Source organism: Capra hircus, unplaced genomic scaffold, assembly GCF_001704415.2.
Source record: "Capra hircus breed San Clemente unplaced genomic scaffold, ASM170441v1, whole genome shotgun sequence".
Taxonomy (NCBI): domain Eukaryota; kingdom Metazoa; phylum Chordata; class Mammalia; order Artiodactyla; family Bovidae; genus Capra; species Capra hircus.
Genome location: NW_017189534.1, coordinates 996 through 21,581, shown reverse-complemented (window position 1 = coordinate 21,581; position 20,586 = coordinate 996). Strand labels below are relative to the sequence as shown.

The window sequence follows — 20,586 nt, the reverse complement described above, 5'->3', positions numbered from 1 at the left end:
AGGCCTCACAGCCCGTGCACACCCCCGAAGCCCCACAGCCTGCGCGCACCACCCCCACCGCGTGTGCGCGCCCCCGAGGCCCCACAGCCTGCGGAGCCCAAGCAGACGCCTTCCATCCTTTGGCCCCAGCACGGCCCGGGTGGCCAAGCGCGCTGCCTGGGCCCCTCCAGGCTCAGGGCTACGTCTGCTGCTGCTCCGTCCCAGCGATGCGGGTCTCAGCGCCCCTAGGAGACACCACCAGGACCCCACGGGAGGGAGGGCCATCTGTGGTGCCCAGGGGGTAGGGCAGGGGGCTGCAGAAAGGGCCTGGGGAGCCCGTCCCCCAGGAGAGGGGCCATGGGGGGTGCAGGGAGAACTGGACGTGAGGGGTGGCTGGGAGGCTGGGTGGCCCTGTGGCCCTGGGCCAGCGAACCGGGACTGCGTGTCCAGCCTTCATGTGCAGCGGTGCTGTTCCAGGGGCTAAGCTCTGTGTCCCCATCTCTCCAACAGAGTGATTCTCGAGCCGATCCATCGGACTTTCCCCTGATGGTGGGCTTTCCACCCCCCACGCCCCTGCGTGCAGCCTCTAGCCACGCATGGCTGGGGAGCACCTGGACACGAATGGTGTCCTTGGGACAGAACTTCCTCCTGTATGTGTTAATTAAGTGGCGCATCATGGCTGGATGTGGAGACGTGGGTCTGTACTAGTGGCTGTCCCTCCAGCTGGCGTGTCTGTGTCTGTGGAAACCAAACACCAGCCAGTGCTTAGGGTGCTCGTCCAGCCAGTGCTCAGGGTGCTCGTCCAGCCCGTGTGCAGCGGCTCCCCCAGGGGACAGTTATGGGTGGGAAGGAGCCTCCGATGCTGTCACTTGCTGACACCTGGGAAAGCCAGCCTCTCACCGCACTCCTGACCCCCGGCGCTTCAGACGCTGGGGAGCGGGGGCATCCGTGTCAAAGGACAGCTGCCCACGGGGTCCACACGGACCCGTCTCCCACCGGCGGCCTCCCAGCTGGCCCCTGGAAGACCCCGCAGCCGGTCTGGCCCGTGGCTGCTTGTCTGACGCTGGCTGTCCTCATGAGGGAGGGCACGGCTCGCGTGGGGACCCACAGTCCCCGGGGCTCCCGACGTGGCCCCCGCTCAGCCACAGCCCGCGCCAGGACCACCTCCTCCTTCTTGGTCCGTGCGCTCAGGCCCTCTGCAGGGCAAGGCAGAGACCCACCCTGCTCCAGCTGCCAGTGCTGCCATGGAAATGAGGAGCTGCTGTGGTGAACAAAGTCTGCCACAGGCTGGCGGCCATCCCTGCTCCCAGCAGCCTTTCCTGGGCCGGGCCGCCGACTGGCCTGGAGGTGCCCAGCAGGCAGGGACTCAGCTCGCCTGCGCGCAGGTAACGGACATACTGCTCCCCCAACACCCCCGCTGCCCAGAAGGGACAGGGAGCTCCCGGCCCGCCCACCCACCTGTTGGGTGCCAAGGCCAGGCAGACACACGCCAGGTCCTGCCTCCCTCAAGGCCAAGGCCACACCCAGCACTGGTTGGTGGCGAGACAACTTCGCCCCCTCACTCCGCCTCCCGGAACCCCACAGGAGGCCCCCCAGCTGCACCTCGAGAGCCCCCGAAGCCGGTACTGGAAACCACTGCTGTCCAGGTGCCCTGAGGCCAGGTTCTCCTGGGGGACCAGCTCCCAGCTGTCCTGGGGCTTTGCCTGGGCCATCAGCTGGGCCAAAGTCTTGGCCCACACGTCCGCCCCGTCCATGCTGTTTGGGTCTGCAGTGTGGTCTGAGGGCTGTGCCGGCTTGGGCTCCGGGCGAGCACCCACCTGCCTCCAGCATTGGCCAATCGCCACCTTGACAACCACCGAGTCTCCATGGCAACTGGATTTGTCTCAGAGAAATGAGAAATGGGCCTCTTCTTCCGATCCCTTCGAGTATTTTTTATTACACAAGCAGTGGATTTTCGTTTTAGGAAAAATTGGAAACAGGTAAATAAAAAGGACAACATTCACGATGATAAAAGTTGCCCATTGTCCCCGCTGTGGGGCTAACGTCCACACGTCTCCGGTGCCTGCAGGGAATCACACGGAGCACCTCGCCAGCAGGCTTGCTCCTCTCCCCCGGCACGCCGCGGGCCCCGTGCTTCTGCACGTCTGGTGTTGCCCGGTCCGCAGCTGGGGTGCAGTCTGCCTACCCGGCCTTGATCCTTGAACTCGATGCCAAGTTTGCCATCACGAGCAAAGCTGTGAGGAACTTTGCTGAACATGTATCGTGAATTTTCCCATTACTTTTCTCCAAACTTTTTATTTGCTAGAATGTCACCTTCATGTTAAAATACCTTAAACACAGTCAATGCACAGCTTCACGAATGCCTCTAAGCTCTTAGCTCAGCACCTGAAGGAGCCAGGCCCCCATACATGTCCGAATGCCCCCAGCCCCCGGAGCCCATCCTTTCCCGCCGGGGCAGCCCATCGGGGACACCAGGGAGCCTCCTGGAAGAGGAGCCCGCGGCCCATGAGCTTGGCCTGTCCTGTGTGCAGACCTCACCACAGCAGGTCAGGGCCTGGTGACGGTGCGGCAGGTGGCCGGGCTCAAGGACAGAACCACCGCTGGTCAGGCAGGGTGGGGAGGGGCCTGCACCCAGAAAGCCAAGGCAGCAGCCTCCTCCGCGGGCCCAGGCCCTGACACGGGGGCGCGTGTTGACAGGATGGAAAGGCTCCAGCCAAGTGAGGGAGACAGAGACGTCGGCTGGGAGGGCCTGTGCTCAGCGGCCAGTGAGCCCCCAGCGCCCACAGGCAACGGGAAGAGGCACTCCCCCAGGCTGTGGCAGCTCCTGGCACAGAGCTGGCCTCCTCCACAGGCCCCTCCCGGAATGAGGTCCTGGGCTCCGCGCCTGGGCCGCTGGCCCCCCTCCCCACCCTGGGCCTGTCCACACAGACAGGCCGCCTGCTCTGTGCCCCCCTCCCCGAGGGCCACATCACCTGCCAGACAGCTGTCTCCAGGCTCCGGAGTCGCTGCTGGGAGCGGGCCTCACAGGCTGGGCGTTCCTGCAGCCTGTCCACTCCCCAAGCCACCCAGAAATTCCAACATGCAAACCTGATGTGCCCTTTGACCAGGGAGTGCTCTCTGCATGAGGCCTGCTCAGCTCCACAGGGGGCTCCCACCCACAACTCTGCCTCCACCCCGCATGCCGAACAGTTTCTTCCCATTTTTCTCCCTCGTCTGTGTCCAGCCCACAGCTGACCCTGTCAAGTGGCTTGTTTCTCAACAAAGTCTCTTTCAACTGAGTGACCTCTGTCTGCCTTGCAGCTAAGTGTGACAGTGAGATAGAGCAGGAAAGTATTGGGAGGTGCCTCAGGGCAGGTTCCATAATATTGGACCAGGCAACCAGGGAGAGTCCTAATTTTCCCACTCCACTTTCACCTTCTCTGCTCACCAGTGCAGAGATGATGACATGATGGCTGGTACTCCTGCAGCCGCCTTAGATGACAAGGTGACCTTGCAGATGGAAGCCACTGCTGAGGAAGGAGCAAGGAGAGACCTGGGTCCTTGAGGGCCGTCGGAGCCCTGACAGCACTTCAGGTCACGCACCCCTGGGCTTCTTCTTTAGGGAGAAAGGAACTTCTGGCAGTCACTGTTACCTTTGATGTTGTTCAGTCGCTCAGTCGTGTCCAACTCTCGGTGACCCCATGGACGGCAGCACGCCAGGCTTCCCTGTCCTTCACCATCTCCCAGAGCTTGCTCAAACTCACGTCCATCAAGTCGGTGATGCCATCCAACCATCTGATCCTCTGCCGTCCCCTTCTCCTGCCTTCAATCTTTCCCAGCTTCAGGGGTTTTTCTAATGAGTTGATTCTTTGCGTCAAGTGACCAAAGTATTGGGGCTTCAGCTTGAGCATCAGCCCTTCCAATGAACACTCAGGACTGATCTCCTTTAGGATGGACTGTTTGGGTCTCCTTGCTGTCCAAGGGACTCTCGAGTGTCTTCTCCAACACCATAGTTAAAAAGCATCAATTCTTCAGTGCTCAGCTTTCTTTGTAGTCCAACTCTCACATCTATACAAGACTACTGGAAAAACCACAGCTTTAATTATATGAACGTTTGTCTGCAAAGTGATATGTCTGCTTTTTAATACGGGGTATAGGTTTGTCATAGCTTTTCTTCCAAGGAGAAAGCATCTTTTAATTCCGTGGCTGCAGTCACCATCCACAGTGATTTTGAAGCCCAAGAAAATAAAATCTGTCACTGTTTCCACTTTTTCCCCATCTGTTTGCCATGAAGTGATGGGAGTGGATGCCATGATCTTAGTTTTTTTGAATATTGTGTTTTAAGCCAGCTTCTTCACTCTCTTCTTTCACCCTCATCAAGAGGCTCTTTAGTTCCTCTTCGCTCTCTGCCCTTAGGGTGGTGTCATCTGTATATGTTACCTTAGGGCAGCTTTTCCTGGGAAATTTTTGGTCATCACCCAGCCAATCATTGCAATTCTAAGATCCTGAGTTTTGCTGATCAGTCTGGGCTGTGCTGTGTACAAGCTCTCCCCCTCCCGATGGCCCCTCCAGGCACAGTGGCCCCCGCTGTGCATGCCCTGTGCTGGGCGTGGGCCCCTCACGCTGCCAAGACCAGACCACCACAGGCAAGCCACAGGCCCCTCCTCTCCAGAGACCACCAGCTGCCCCTTACTCTGGGGGAGAGTCCAGCAATCGTGACTCACCACCCTGTCCCAGAAAATAACCTTTGGGTGGTGATGCGAGGAGCCAGTCACCTCTGACCTTTCACTCAGGACCCCCTCAGCCTATCCCAGAGGTGCAGAAGCCGGGGAGGTCAGCCTTCACACACCTTTATCTGGCTGCCCGTTTATCTGCCCCCCAAACCCATGAGCCCAGCCCCCCACGAATGCTGCTTACAGGGTCCGCTAACAGATCCATCAGCCATAAACATCTCCTCTTCTTGGCAGAGAAACGAGGGGCGAGGCAGAAGGCAGCACCACCCCGCACGGGAGGCGTGTTCTGGAGCCGGGGTCTGTGTGAGTCCAGCCTGGAGGAGGGGCCGGAGAGGCCCTTCCGCTGAGGGACAGGCTCCCACAGCAGGGTCAGCGGCCACTCCCTCTGCCCTCCGCCCTCTGCCCTCCACCCTCTGCCCTAGGACCAGCCTCCCCAAGGCACTGACGACTCCAGACCAGCTCAGATCGGGGGTGGAGAGAAGCACCAGGAAACCAGGTACCCTTTCCACACGATCACCCCCCAAGGGAAGCAGCAAGGGTCGCTCTCACAGTGGACACGCTCTGGCCTCCTCCTCAGCTATACTCGCCCCCCAGCCAGGGCGCAGGGGGAGCACCCACACAGGGTCCTCCTGTGGAGCGTGAGAAAGCAGACCTCCCGCAGTCCAGGTGAGCCCCCATCTGCCCCCACCTGGACCTGGCTGGCTCCCGGAAGCCCCCACCCCGAGCCTGGGCCAGACAACAGCCCGCTTTGGGCAGGGGTGGGAGTGAAGGAGGCAAGACAACCCAGCAGGGATGCGACAGACCTGGCCGCCAACTCAGGGTCGGAGGCCACAGGGTCCGCCCGAGGCCCCCCAGCTGATGCTTTACTCCACCAACCATGGGCGTGGGCAGCACCGAGTTAGGACAGACAGACAGACAACCAGGAAGACAGCCGGGGGCAGAGTCTGTCTCAGTGCGTGCCGGGCCGCCCTGCCCCCAGGCCTCTGCAGAGGGGAGCACTCCCTGAATCCTGGGCCCTACAGCCCACCCGAGGGCCCGAGCCCCAGCACACGGTCAAGGTGCATACATGGGGGCGCAGCCGCCACAGCCCCGTCCAGCTGTTCCATCCCTACGGTGTTTCCCAACGTCCAAGTCTCAGCACCCAGCCCAGCTGCTGCCAAGCGAGGGGCTGGCACCTCCCCCAGACCCCACAGGAGCCAGGACACCGAGCAACAGCGGAAAAGGACAAGGGACCCGGGCGGCGGGCGGGGCGCCTCTGACTGAGAGCACCCCAGCCCTGGAGGCAAGGCCGGCCCGTCCAGGGGCTGGCGCCTCCGCATCCGCGCCGGCTGGCCTGCCTCCGGAACTTGGGGGCTGCCCCTCAGCCGCCTGGGCGACTGGCCAGCAAGAGAGGCCGGGGTGCACAGAGGCACACACACGCCTGTGACACACAACACACACGCCTGTGACACACAACACACACGCCTGTGACACAACACACACGCCTGTGACACACAACACACACGCCTGTGACACAACACACACGCCTGTGACACACAACACACACGCCTGTGACACAACACACACGCCTGTAACACACAACACACGCCTGTAACACAACACACACGCCTGTAACACAACACACACGCCTGTAACACACACACACACGCCTGTAACACAACACACACGCCTGTAACACACAACACACGCGCCTGTAACACACAACACACACCTGTAACACACAACACACGCGCCTGTAACACACAACACACACGCCTGTGACACACAACACACACAGAGCTGCACTCTGCACACGCACACGCAGACCGCCACACACACCTACACGGCCCGACCCACACATGAGCACAAGCCTACATGCAAACACACCACACACAAAACACATTCATGCGGGCGCCTGCACACACGCAAACACACACACCACACACGTGCCTGCCCTTGAACACATGCATGCCCACACACATACAAAACGTGGGCACACACACACAGACACACATTCTGGGAATTTTAAAATATAAATCTGCACTTAAACTCCTAACAGCATTCTAGCAGTTTCAGAAATGACGGGGACCCACCACATGAGCAAATACCCCAGCTGTCTTTACTCTTGTGCATAATAAATGATGAAAATATTTCATCTTCATTTTTCAGTTTGATTCTTACATTGGGCAGATAAATTCGGTATTCTTTTTTAACTTCTGGGAAATGCTTCAAAAACAGGATAGAGCAGAAAGTTTTTATTTGCAAACACTATTAACCATTTCCTGTTCCAACCTCAGACTGGCTGTGAACTCACCACCCTCCTGGTTTGGGGCATCATTTCCCCTTCCAAGTGTGGGTCAGGGGTCGCTGACATCACCATCCTCTGGCCCCCCAGAAGCAGTTTCAGGAGACCCCCCTGCTTCCTGTGTTTCGCCCCTGATGGAAACATCCCTCCAACGCCAGCGGCCTCTCAGGATCTTGGGGATCCCCTCTTCCCCACTTTCCCTCCACCCCTGTCCTCCTCCAGCATCACCTCAGCCAGGCCAGGTGCACCTGGGAAGCCGCAGGCCCCCTCTCGTCAGGGCCGAAAGATGGGAGCCCAGCGCCCGCCTCGCTGAGAACCCTGTGGGCCCTTTCGCTTCCTTCACTGCTGGCCCCTGGGCTCCTGCGGTCGGTCTCGCAGGAAGCAGCCGGCAACCAGACAGACCTGCCAACGCAGCACACACCCCACGGCACCAGGGGCTGCGCGGACCAGGGCAGCCTACCAGGCCCTGCCCGCCGGCTCCTCCCTGCCGGACGCCCAGCTGGACCCGCCCAGGCGGGCCTCCGCAGAGAAGAGCCGAGCGAGCCCACCCGCCACGGGGCGCAGCGGGGAGCTCAGGGGGGCACATGGCGTGCGGGCCACTGTCCGTGGGGTCTGCCGCAGGGCCCCCCACTGTGCACTTTGTGGAGACAGTGCAGACGCTGGAGGATGGGCGCTGGGTGAGAGGGCAGAGCGCTGGGAGTGGCTCTCAGGCGCGGGGGTCCCGTGATGAGAGCCGGCGCCACCTCAGGGGCAGCAGGCAGGCCGGCGCGGGAGCAAGCAGGGCCGCCGCACCCCTCGGTGGGCGCAGCCGCGGCAGCCCTGGCGCCCCAGCGGGCGGCTGAGCGAGATGCTGTCCCTGAGAAGCTCTGGCCCTCGTGCGGCCCGGCCCTGCCACCGTCACGCCTGGAGCCCCTGCAGGGACCGCCTCCCCTCCCCGGAGGCCCCACGGCACGGGGGGCCCGGGGGCCTTACATCCCAGCGCCCCCGGGCTTGTGAGAGGGGCACGTGTGGGGTCAGGGACGGTCAGCCCGCGGCGAGCCCGCCGGAACTGGCCCACACCTGAGGGGGTGAGGCCAGGACACAGAGCCCCGAGGCAGGCCAGCCAGCGGGCTGCAGGGAGGGGCAGACGGGGCCTAACAGCCCTCCCTCCACCCAGGGAGCCTGAGCTGTCCCGAGAAGGGTGGGGATGGAGTGGGGGGACGGTGTATGGTGGCAGTGTGTAGGGACGGTGTGTGGGGACGGTGTGTGGGGACGGTGTGTGTGGGGACAGTGTGTGTGGGGACAGTGTGTGGGGATGCTGTGTAGGGATGGTGTGTGTGGGGATGGTGTGTGGGGATGGTGTGTGGGGATGGTATGTGCAGACGATGTGTGGGGGGATGGTGTGTGGGGATGGTGTGTGGGGATGGTGTGTGCAGATGGTGTGTGGGGGGATGGTGTGGGGGGATGGTGTATGCGGGGTGGTATGTGTGGGGACCATGTGTGGGGGGACGGTGTGTGTGTGGGGACAATGTCTGTGGGGACAGTGTCTGTGGGGACGGTGTGTGGGGACGGTGTGTGGGGGGACAGTGTGTTGGGTTACAGTGTGTGGGGACAGTGTGTGTGGGGACGGTGTGTGGGGACGATGTGTGGGCAGACAGTGTGTGGCAGGGGACAGTGTGTGTGGGGGGATGGTGTGGGGGGGACGGTGTGTGTAGGGATGGTGTGTGGCGGGGGACGGTGTGTGTGTGTGGGGACGGTGTCTGGGGGACGGTGTGGGGCGGGACAGTGTATGGGGATGGTGTGTGTGGGGCGGTGTGTGTGGGGACAGTGTGTGTGGGGACGGCGTGTAAGGGGACGGTGTGTGGGGACAGTGTGTGTGCAGGTACGATGTGTGGGGACGATGTATGGGGATGGTGTAAGGGGACAGTGTGTGTGGGGATGGTGTGTGTGGGGAACAGTGTGTCGGGACGGTGTGTGTGGAGACGGTGTGTGTAGGGATGGTGTGTGGCGGGGGACGGTGTGTGTGTGTGGGGACGGTGTCTGTGGGGACGGTGTGGGGCGGGACAGTGTATGGGGATGGTGTGGGGGGGTGGTGTGTGTGGGGACAGTGTGTGTGGGGACGGTATGTGGGGATGGTGTGTGGGGACGGTGTGTGTTGGGGTATGGTGTGTGGGGATGGTGTATGTGGGGACGGTGTGTGGGGAACAGTGTGTGGGGACGGTGTGAGGGGACGGTGTGTGTGGGGACAGTGTGTGGGGGGCGGTGTGTGAGGGGACGGTGTGTGTGGGGGTACGGTGTGTGTGGAGACGGTGTGTGGGGACAATGTGTGGGTGGACAGTGTGTGGCGGGGGACAGTGTGTGTGTGGGGACAGTGTCTGTGGGGACGGTGTGGGGCGGGACAGTGTATGGGGATGGTGTGTAGGGGGCAGTGTGTGTGGGGACGGTGTGTGGGGATGGTGTGTGGGGACAGTGTGTATTGGGGTATGGTGTGTGGGGAAGGTGTGTGTGGGGATGGGGTATGTAGGGACGGTGTGTGGGGATGGTGTGTGTTCAGGGACAGTGTGTATGGGGATGGTGTGTGGGGACGGTGAGTGTGGGGATGGTGTGTGGGGACGGTGAGTGTGGGGATGGTGTGTGGGGACGGTGAGTGTGGGGACGGTGTGTGTGGGGGTACGGTATGTGGGGACGGTGGGTGTGGGGACGGTGTGTGGGGACGGTTAGTGTGGGGACAGTGTGTGGGGACGGTCTGTGGCAGATGGTCTGTGGGCGCACTGTGTGGGGATGGGACAGTGTGGGGAGCCGTACGGGTGGACAATGGGGGAAACGGTGGGGGACGGAGTGTTTGGACGGGGTGTGTGTGGGGACAGCTTGTTGATACACAGAGGGAGCTGGCCTGTGGGGACGGCACACAGAGGCCCTGGGATTCCCGCCCCTGCCCTCACTTGCCGGGGCCCCTCCCCAGGCTCTGGCCCAGTTGTCCTGCTGGTCTTGCCCTCCCCAGGCTCCGGGCACCCACTCGGTGCCTCCAGTGGCTGTGCCCCTTCATCCCTCGGTCCCCTTCCACCCCACCCCTCCTGCAGTCAAGGGCCCCTTTCAGCCTGCCGAGTCTGGGCCATCCCCCCAGCCCACCGCCCTGGGGCATCAGTGAGAGTAGGGGTCAAGAGGCTGGGAGGGAGGGACCACCAGGAGGAGGGGAGGAAGGGAAGTGGGGCAAGAGGGAAGGAAGCACCATCTGGGCTCTCACAGGTGGAGCGGAAGGGACAGTGGGGAGGAGGCCCAAGGGTCTGACAGCACCCCACTCCTTGCACAGCCCACTGCAGCCTCATCCTCAGGGGACAGAGTGCTCCCCACACACCCCGCTGCAGCCTGGTCCTCAGGAGACACAGCGCGCCCCACACAGAGCCTCGGGCCACTGTGAGCGCCCACGTGCCCCCAGGGCCAGGGTCAGCAGGGACCCCTCCCACCCTCCACGCTGCCCCCGCAGCCTCCTCCGGGGCTGGCGCCTGGGAGTGGCCCTCTGTTCCCCGCGGAGCCTCCTCCACCCAGCGCCCTGCCTTCGCCAGAGATAGTGTCTTTGATGCTCTTTTTCCACCGTCTCAGTTTTCTTTAATGTTTTCCCTTCACAGCAAACCCCGGTGTCAGAGCCGGGGCTGAGCGCCAGCTGTCAGGCAGTTTCTGTCTCTGTCATCTTAGCTGACGAGACCTACGCACCGCACCGCTAATATCAGCAGTTTCGTTTTTCCTGTTTTCCATTCATTAGAACAAAATGCTTAGCGCAAAATGTGGTGAATGACCCAGTGACTTAACAAACATCGGGGCTAGGTGGCCAGGCGAGGCTCCTGGAAACCCCAGGACCACCCCCAGCACCGACAGGCTCAGGAAGCTTCTGCAGGAGGAAAGAGGTGGAAGTGAGGCCCCCCCCCACTGCCTGGGGCCTCCTGAGAGCCAGCCCGAAAGCCCCCCATCCACGCAAGCCCAGCAGGACCACCGAGGGTGTGGGGAGGGGCCCAGCGCCCTGGGTAGGACGGGAGACGCTGGTCGCAGGTGCGCCTGGAGGAAAGAGCCCGGAGCCTCGCCACCCACCGCCATCAGGGAGGTTGCCCACCACCATCAGGGAGGTCTGGCAAGGCAGGGGCCTGCCCCGCACTCGCTGCCCCCAGCAGAGCGGCTCCAACAGGCAGTGGTTCAAGCATGCTGACACTGGGATCTGGGCCCAGAGAGGGCAGGGCTGGCCAGGGGAGGGGGCACAGAAGACCCTCCCCCTGCCCAGGGGGCTCCCGGCTTCAGGAAGGGGCAGGAACACAGCAAGAGCCGAGAGCCTCCCCGGGCCAGGGGGGCAGGCCCGCCTCCTCCTCCCCCTGCCTGTGTCTCCGCTCCTCTCCCCTGTCTGTCTCTGTGCAGAGTGTGTCTCTCCCACCAGGAAGAGGGGGTGGGCTGAGGGCGGGGCCCTCCGCCCGCCCGGGACAGCTTCCTCTCCTCTCCTGCGGCAGTGGAGGCTGTGAGCGGCATGCCGGCGGGCAGGCGCCCTGGGCATGGGGACCCCGCGGGCGCCGTGGCCACTCGTCTGGGCCTTGCTGCAGCTGGGCTGCTGGCCAGGATGGCTCCTAGGTAGGTGGGCCAGGGCTGGGCAGTGCGGGGTCAGGGCCAGGCCCCCCCTCGCAATCTCCGGCGGGTGGGACCGGGCCCCCGAGGCCCAGCACGGCCCCCAGCAGGGTGCTGGGTGGCCTTGGACTGGTGAATGGCCCTCTCTGGGCTCCGACTGCTCACCTGCCGTCCTCGCCCGGGGTGGGCCCTGTCCTCGCTGAGGGGTGGGCCCCGTCCCCCTGGGGAGCAGGCAGGAGGGCCCTGCTCTTGCTGGGAGCCCTGAGGGACGGGCGGGCTCGCGTCCTCCCTGTAGAATGACAGCGCTGGTCTGCCAGAGCCCCAGACCCCGGGCCCACCTGTGTTTTCCTGCGGGAAAACAGACTGGCCATTTCCGTGAGGGCACAGGCTGGACGGTCTGACGGTGTTTCTGTCAGCGGGGCCCCGGCTCCAGTAACGCCCATTCAGCCCCCATCCCCTCGTGGGCCTGGGCCGTGCCCCACTAGGTCTGTGACAAGGCGCCGTGGGGCACAGGGCCAGGAGCATCTGCAGGGCTTCCATAAGGGGCCTGGCCCCAGCGCCCTGTACAGGGTGTTCCCCGGGAGGCCCTGCAGGCCCATGGCCAGAGCCTTGTGGTCAGGGAGACGCCCCTCCTGGCTCCCCTTGCCCTCAGCTGCCGTGCCAGGTCCTACCAGAGGGGAACACCAGGGAAGGGGGCTCCCAGTCAGCCCTAGAGCCATTCCTCTGGACCTCACTGGACTCTGGGGGCCTGGGCCTTGGAAGGGCCACGGTGAGGGGGGGCGGCCCTGACCTCTTGGCCACCTGTCCTCGACTCCAGTGCCCAGAGCCCCTCAGGCGTCTGTGCCCGGCGCGGGCCTGGCCAGCAGAGTGGGGCAGCCGGACCTACTTGCTCTCCTTCCTCCCCTGGACTTGCTCAACGTGGACAGAGCAAAACTCAAGGCTGTGGGCAGCGGTCCAGGAGCCTGTAGTCACAAGGCGCCCCGTGGGGAGGCCTGGGGGTCCAGGCACGGCGAGGGGTGGGGACAGGCTGTGTGTCATCCGGGGAGAAGGGCTGAGGCTGGGGTGGGGGTGACTTGCCTCTGGTGACCTGCTCCCCTCCAGGGTCCCCTCCCAAATAAAGGACGGATCAGAACGTTAAAGGGGTCAGCGCTGGGGGGCTTGGGACAGCTCCCTTAACTGCTCTTAGCAGAAATTTTCCCACCTGCAGCTTGGGGATGAAATGCCTACTGTATAGTGTCATGAGAATTCCACCTTGTAAGAACTGTCTGGCTCTGCCTATGACATACTTTTTCTAAGTCAGATTCTTTATTTTTTTCAACTTACAATCTTGAAAAGTATTTGAAAGATACAGAAAAAGTACAAAAACACAGCGGTGAACACCCTGCACCCAGAGTGGCCAACTGGCGACCCTGGGTCAGTGTGCTGGGGCTGCCGTGGCGACTCCGCCGCAGGCTGGCCACGTGGACCTCAGAAGCCTGTGGGCCGGCGGCTCTGGAGGCGGGAAGTCGGAGGGTCCTCGGGGTCGCAGGGTCCTCTCCGCCTGAGGCCCCTCCCAGCCCCGGGCAGTGGTAGGGATGCTGGGTGTCCCTCGGCCTGTGGACGCATCACCCCAGCTCTGCTCCATGTCACACGATGTGCTCCGTGTGCAGGCCTGTCCATGTCTTTTCCCCAGGAAGGACACAGGCACAGCACGTTAGGGGCCACAGACCAACCCCTCATCTCGACCGATCCTGCCAGCAAAGACCCCATTTCCTGTAGGGCCGCATTCTGGGGGGCTGCTGAACGCCTGGGTCTGGGGCCGGCACAGCCCACAGCCCTCTCGGTCCACACACAGCAGTCACAGACACCCCTAAGGCCCAGGGCGGTGGCCCTGCTGCAGGCCCACTGTTCAGACGCCCCTGCATCCCGGGCCTGCCCTCTGCCTGGCCCCTTCCCAGATGAGCTGAGTCAAGGACCCCGCCTCCTCGGACCTCGGCAGGCCTCCCTGTCTCTGGCTTTGTCGGGCCTGGCATTCTTCTCTTCTTTTTGTAATCAAATCTCTATTTCATTTCCGATATGGAAATCCTCAGAATTATGATGTTTTGAGGTATAACTGGCCTGCCTCATCATATTCATTTCGGGCATACCATGTAATGATTTCACCCTTGTATATATTCCAAAAAGGTCATCAGAGTGGGTCTGGCTAACATCATCATCATATACAGGCACCAGTGTTTTCTTGTAAGGAGGACTTTCAAGATCTACTCTCCTAGCTACTCTCAAATATGCAGCACAGTATTATTGACCCTAGCCCCCATGCTGCAGACCACAGGCCAAGGACCTATTATACCTGGAAGCTTGTACATTTTGACTGTCTGCACCCATCCCCCCACCTCAGCCTCTGGCAAAGGCCAACCCCGGTGGCTCAGTGGTAAAGGACCCCTACCAAAGCAGGAGACACAGGAGACGCTGGTTCCGTCCCTGGGTCGGGAAATCCTCTGGAGGAGGAAATGGCAGCCCACTCCAGTATTCCTGCCTGGGAAATCCCATGGACAGAGGAGCCTGGCGGGCTACAGTCCGTGGGGCGCACGGAGTCAGACATGCCTGAAGCGACTGAACACGCGCCGCTGGCAAATATCTGTCTGTTCTTCATACCCACGAGCTCGGTTTTTCTCTTGCTTTATTTGGGGGTTTTTGTTTGTTTCTTTGCTTTTTAGATTCCACATATAAGTAAAATCAAGTAGCATTTGTCTTTCTCTGTGCAACTTACTTCACTAAGTATAATATTCTCCAGGCCCATCCATGTTGTCGCAAGTGACAATATTTCGTTCCTTTCTGTGGCTGAGTAGTATTCCGTTGTTTAAATGGACCGTATCTTCTCTATCCATTCCTCTGTGCACGGGCACTTAGTTTGTGTCCACATCTTGGCTGCTGAAAACGATGCGGCTATGAACATGGAGGTGTGTCTTCTAAGTGAGTGTTTCCTTCACATAAAAACCAAGTGAAATTGGTGGATCGCGTGGTAGTTCTGTTTAGTTTTTAAGGAGCCTTCATACCTCGCACTGGTTTCCAGTTCTCTCCGCATCCTCTCCGCCGCTTGCCATCTCTAGCCTTTTCAATGATGGCCGCTCCGGCAGGTGCGAGGTGCCAGCTCCCTGTGGGCTCTGTGCATTCCCGATTCCTGCTGATCAGTGACGCTGAGCACCTCCCCATGTCCCTGTGGCCCACCTGCACGTCTTCTTGGGGAAGATGTCTCCTCAGGTCCTCTGCCCAGTTTTTAATCAGATTGTTTGTTTTTTTGCTATTGTTTTAAGAATTTTTTATATGCTCTGGATATTAACCCCTTATCAGATGTATGATCTGCAAGCATGTTCTCCCGTTCGCTAGGCTGCCTCTTCAGCTTTCGATGGTGCCCTTTGCTGCGCAGGCGCTGTCTGGTCTGATGCAGCCCCGAGCTCCTGTTTTGGGCTGTCCTGCAGGTGTGGGCATTTCTGAAGCACCCAGGAAGGGCGTGACTGTCCTTCACTTGTAGGAGGTCACAGACATGCTGACCCTTCTTGGGGCACCTGTTGGGGACCCCACTATGGGGCCACTCCCTCCGGGCCCACTGCAAAGGAGAGAAAGGCACACCCTTCCCTTTGGGATGAACTGGAGACCCAAGGCAAGGACCCCACAACCCATGAGCAGTGCTTTCAGCAGGTGGGTGCTGCCCACATCAAGCATCAGACGGCAGCTGTGAGACGCAGTCTCTGAGGGCACTCAGAGCCCTCCTCGAGGCTCACACCCCACCCCGCACCCAGTCTTCCCCCAGGGTCTCTCCCCACTGACCCTGCTGGGGGCTCAGCTTGCTCCTCAACCCTCTTCTCAAAGAGGAAAAAAAAGGCCTGGGGCCTCTCGTTGACATTCTATTGCTACAGAAATAGCCAACATTTAAATGTTCAATTCATAAACGATAAGAGCTGACTTCACAGGCATTCCTACCGCAGAGATAAAGTGAGGCCCCCCGCCCCGGACTCGGGAGGAAGCTCGGTACCGCCTCGCAGGCCAAGGCTGAACAGGGCCTCGTGCATCGCAGGACCCAGGCCCCTCAGCGGTCCGCCGCCCCAGGCTCCCGCCCTGTCCTCCATCTGCTCTGCGCCTTTTCTGGACTCTTGCTCGGAGGAGCCCATCTTTCTCCCTCTGGGGGCCACGGGGTACCCCATGAGGGTCCGCTCTGTGACCCCACATCCCGGCCCGGCCCCCGGGGCCCCTGACAGCCAAGGCCGTGGGAGGCGAGCGCCCCGTCAGAGCTCGGTCCTGAGCACCCAGAGGGGATGGGCTGCCCACGATCACTGCCTTGCAGGCACCACCCTTGGCCAGGCCTCAGGCCCGGCGGCCTCCAGCCCCGGCCTCCAGCCACAGCGTGAGGCCCAGTACGAGCAGGGTGGGCATCTGGGAGGAGGTAGCATTGCGCTGGAGGAGGGGCTGAGAGGCGGTGGGGGTTCGCAGGGTCCAGACGGAGCAGGGCTTTGTCGGCCACCAGCAGGGACCTGCCGTCCCAGGGCCTGAGCAGGCCGAGGGCAGCTGTGTAGAGACAAGGCTGGCAGCCCAGGGTCCAGCTCATCCAGTTCCGACTCCATGAGGCCCCACAAAAGGTCACAGATGGTGACCGATTCAGGCCGGGGGTGCTGCTGAGGGCCTGACCTGAAGGCGGGCAGGCCCCTCCTCCCTAGACACAAGGCCCGCCAACAAATGTCCACATAGGGGCTCAGAGCAGGGGGCCTGCTGGGGGTGCCACGCAGGAGCGGGCTCACTCAAGGCCTCGGCAGGTGGGACCAGAAGTGGTGTGGGTGCGGCGGGTGGGGGCACAGTCTGGGAGGGCCAGTCTGGGGTGTCCATGAAGCCCCAGACTCAGGCTCGCCACGGGTGGGAGTCAGGGAGCACTGACCAGGGGCCACGTGCAGAGCAGGGATGGGCTGGGCCAGCAGAACCAGCACCAGCGTTCTCGGCTCCGTACACCACCACCACCACCCCACGGCTTTGACCGAATCTGTGCTCAGCTTGTACATAAAGCAGTGGGGCTGTGTGTGGGGGGGGTCCTCCAAAGAAGCGAGGAACCGTCTGGAGGGGCACTGGCGGGGAGGGGCGCTGGGGCGGCTGTCCGCAGACCGAGAGCTGGGTCCAGACCGGGCAGCCGCGAGCCTGCCGCTCCCTCCTGTGGCTCTCAGGGCCCCATGTGCAGCTCAGGGGCCACCCTGCACCCTCCAGCCACACGGCCCCTCCTTGCAGAAGGGGCACCACGGCCGCCTCGACTCTGAGGGGGGTGCAACGGATATCTCCCACGAGGGGTGTCATCCCCCCGCCCAGCCAGCGGGTGGGTGTGAGCCTGTGAGGGCACACCTGTACGCGTGTGTCAGCAAGCAGGCCCCTGAACGTGGTGTGGCGTCCCCGGGTGGGCCCTGGCAGGCTGTGGCGGGCCTGGATGGGGGCGTGCAGGCAGAGCTCAGACCCATCCTCCGATGAGTGGCGGCCCGGCTGGCCTCTGAGCACAGTCCCCGAGTTGTGGCAGAGCATACAGAGGGTCTCTTGCTCACCGCCTGGTCAGCAGTGCCCACCGTGGGGTGGGAGATTCCAACAATGAGCCTGTCCTGAGATGGAGCTTGTCCCCCTCCACGGGACGCCCCCAGCGGTCACCCACCCCCATCCCCCGCTCAGAGCAGGCAGGACCCAGGTGCCGGAGGTGGGACCGTGCAGCTCAGACTTGCAGGGACTGGCGACTGGGGTTCAGCGAGGGAGAGGGTGGGGCCTTACCACCTCGGGAGGGGGCAGAGATGAGGGCCTGGCCGCCAGAGGCCCCAGGTCAGCACAGTCAGAGGACAGAGTCCCACCACGGAGCTGTTGGTGAGAGGCGAGCGTCCTGTCCCCCGGGGCGAGCGTCCTGTCCCCGGGGGCGAGCGTCCTGTCCCCCGGGGCGAGCGTCCTGTCCCGGGGCCGAGCGTCCTGTCCCCGGGGCGAGCGTCCTGTCCCGGGGGCGAGCGTCCTGTCCCCGGGGCGAGCATCCTGTCCCCCGGGGCGAGCGTCCTGTCCCCGGGGACTAGCACGCTGTCCCAGGGGGCGAGCGCCCTGTCCCCCGGGGCCCAGCGTCCTGTCCCCGGGGCGAGCGTCCTGTCCCCCGGGGCCCAGCGTCCTGTCCCCGGGGACTAGCACACTGTCCCGGGGGGGGCACGCTGTCCCAGGGGGCGAGCGCCCTGTCCCCCGGGGCCAAGCGCCCTGTCCCCCGGGGCCCAGTGTCCTGTCCCCGGGGCGAGCGTCCTGTCCCGGGGCCGAGCGTCCTGTCCCCGGGGCAAGCATCCTGTCCCCAGGGACTAGCACGCTGTCCCGGGTGGGGGGGAGCACGCTGTCCCGGGGCCAAGTGCCCTGTCCCCCGGGGCCAAGCGTCCTGTCCCCCGGGGCGAGCGTCCTGTCCCCTGGGGCGACCACCTTGTCTGAGCGGTCGACCACCCTGTCCCCGGGGGCCAGCGCGCTGTCCCCCAGGGCGAGTGCCCTGTCCCCGGGGCGAGCGTCCTGTCCCTGGGGGGGAGCACGCTGTCCCAGGGGGCGAGCGCCCTGTCCCCCGGGGCCGAGCGTCCTGTCCCCCGGGGCCGAGCATCCTGTCCCCTGGGGCGACCACCTTGTCCCGGGGGGGGACCACCCTGTCCCCAGGGGCCAGCACGCTGTCCCGGGGGGCGAGCGCCCTGTCCCGGGGGGGGGGGAGCACGCTGTCCCAGGGGCCGAGCGTCCTGTCCCCCGGGGCGAGCACCCTGTCCCCCGGGGCGAGTGCCTTGTCCCGAGGGCGAGCGTCCTGTCCCCCGGGGCAAGCACCCTGTCCGCGGGGGCGAGCAGGCCATGGGGGCAAAAGCACGTGGCGGAGCCTCCTCGTTGGTGGGCTGAGGAAGGTGAGGGGCCGGGGCCGGGGCTGTCCCTGCCCACCTCACGCCCGCTCTCCCCACAGAGGCCTCCAGCAAGGCCCTGGAGTGCCCTCACCTTCTCTCCCGCCCGGCTGGTCGTGTCTGAGGGGGCGAACGCCACCTTCACCTGCAGCTTCTCCAGTAAGCCAGAGGAACACTTCGTCCTCAACTGGTACCGCATGAGCCCCAGCAACCAGACAGACAAACTGGCTGCCTTCCCCGAGGACCGCAGCCAGCCCGGACGAGGCCGGCGCTTCCGCGTCACGCCGCTGCCCGGCGGGCGACAGTTCCACATGAGGCATCGTGGCCGCCCAGCGCGATGACAGCGGCGCCTACTTCTGCGGGGCCATCTACCTGCCACCCCGGACACAGATCAACGAGAGCCGCCCCGCGGAGCTCAGGGTGACAGGTGTGGGCGCCGGAGGCCCTTGCACGGGGCTGGGGTGGGAGCCACAGGGGCAGGGTGGTCTCGGGTCGCCAGGCTCTGTGCTGGGCCTGCATCCCACTCCCAGGACCGCGGTGACCCCCGTCCTCGCCCTCCACGGCTGGAAGCACCCCCAGACCCACTGTCCTTAAGGAAGGGGGCTGGCAGTGGGGCCTCTGGGGGTGACCTTGTGCTTGGAAGCCCTGCCCAGGGGCAGGCTTGGAGACCACGTGTGAGGGCCTAGGACTTGGAGGAGCAGACTGCTGGGTCCCCGGCTCTGACCCCTGTCCTCTGGCCCTGCAGAGGAGGTCCTGGAGCCGCCCACGGAGCACCCCAGCCCCCAGCCCAGGCCTGAGGGCCAGATGCAAAGCCTGGTCATCGGCGTCACAAGCTTCATTCTGGGGGTCCTGCTGCTGCTGCTGCTGATCTGGGTCCTGGCCGCAGCCTTCCTCGGGGCCACTCGAGGTGATGGGTCCCCGAAGGCACTGCCCCTTGCTCCCTCCCTCGCCTCCTGCCCCAATCCTATCCCCTCTGTGTCCCCCATCAGGGAGGGTCTGGACTGGGCCTCCAGGGCCGGGGGTCCCCTCGGAAACCCCTCCGCTGGGCCTGCTGGGTGCTCGCCCCTCCCCTGGGCCTGCTCTCGGGAAGCAGGGGAGGGAAGATAGCCCCCACCATGGCCGTCACCCAGGCTGGACCTCAGCCAGGGCACTGAGCTCTTCTAACCACCAGGCACCCGAGGTGACAGCCGCAGTGACGCGCCCGCGTGGGCGTCGTCTCGCCAGGGGACCGCGCCTCCCTCCCTCAGATGTGTGGGGGAACGTGCGGGGACCACTGACGGGCGTGCCCACTGTGCTCCCGGCGGTGGCCGGAGGAGGGCCGCTGGGCTGAGCCGCACAGGATGCCCAGGAGCCTGCCGGGCGCTGGGGCTCCAGACAGCTCAGGTCCCAAGGGGGCTCTGGGGATTGATGGGGAGGCCGGAGGACCCAGCGCCTTTCCCGGGGCCCAGGGACCCCCGAAGCCCCAGCTCACGACTGCAGGGCCCTGGGCCTCCCTGACTCGAGTACTTCTCTGCAGGGGGCTGCGCCTGCAGGAGCCGAGACCAGCTTCCGGTGAGTGTCCTTCCCTTTGCACCCCGGTCAACTGGTCAACCGGGCGGAGCCGCACTCGGGCCGGGCAGCCTCAGAACAGCCACGCCCCTCACCCAACATCAGTGCCTGTTCCAGGAGGGGGTGTGTGTCCACCCTCGGAGACCGATGACCATCCCTCCCTCTCTCCCCTAGAAGGAGGGCTCCCCCTCTGTGCCGGCTGTCACGGTGGACTACGGGGAGCTGGACTTCCAGTGGCGGGAGAAGAACCCCAGAGCCCGCGGCTCCCTGCGTCCCGAGCAGACAGAGTATGCCACCATTGTCTTCCCAGGCCGCAGGGCGTCCGCCGACAGCCCGCAGGGGCCCTGGCCACTGAGGACCGAGGATGGACACTGCTCCTGGGCCCCTCCTGACCGGCTTCACCAGCTGGGCAGAGTCCTTCAGACCCTCCGCCCAGAGCCAGGGCTGGCCCGCGTTCCCTGGAGAGGCGTGTGGTGGAGAGGAGAAGGGTGGGCCACCGAAGGGCTTGAGCCCGGCCCACAGGGACCTCCCGGCACCTGCCAGCACCCACCAGCCCTGCCTGGGCTCCCCTTTCAAGGCTTGCAGCAATCCAGGG

General features: G+C 63.6%; 1 pseudogene; it reads left to right on the top strand.

The window, feature by feature from the left end:
* The first annotated feature begins 11,425 nt into the window (after positions 1-11,425).
* LOC108634513 lies at positions 11,426-20,372 on the top strand (annotated as a pseudogene).
* The last annotated feature ends 214 nt before the right edge of the window (positions 20,373-20,586 follow it).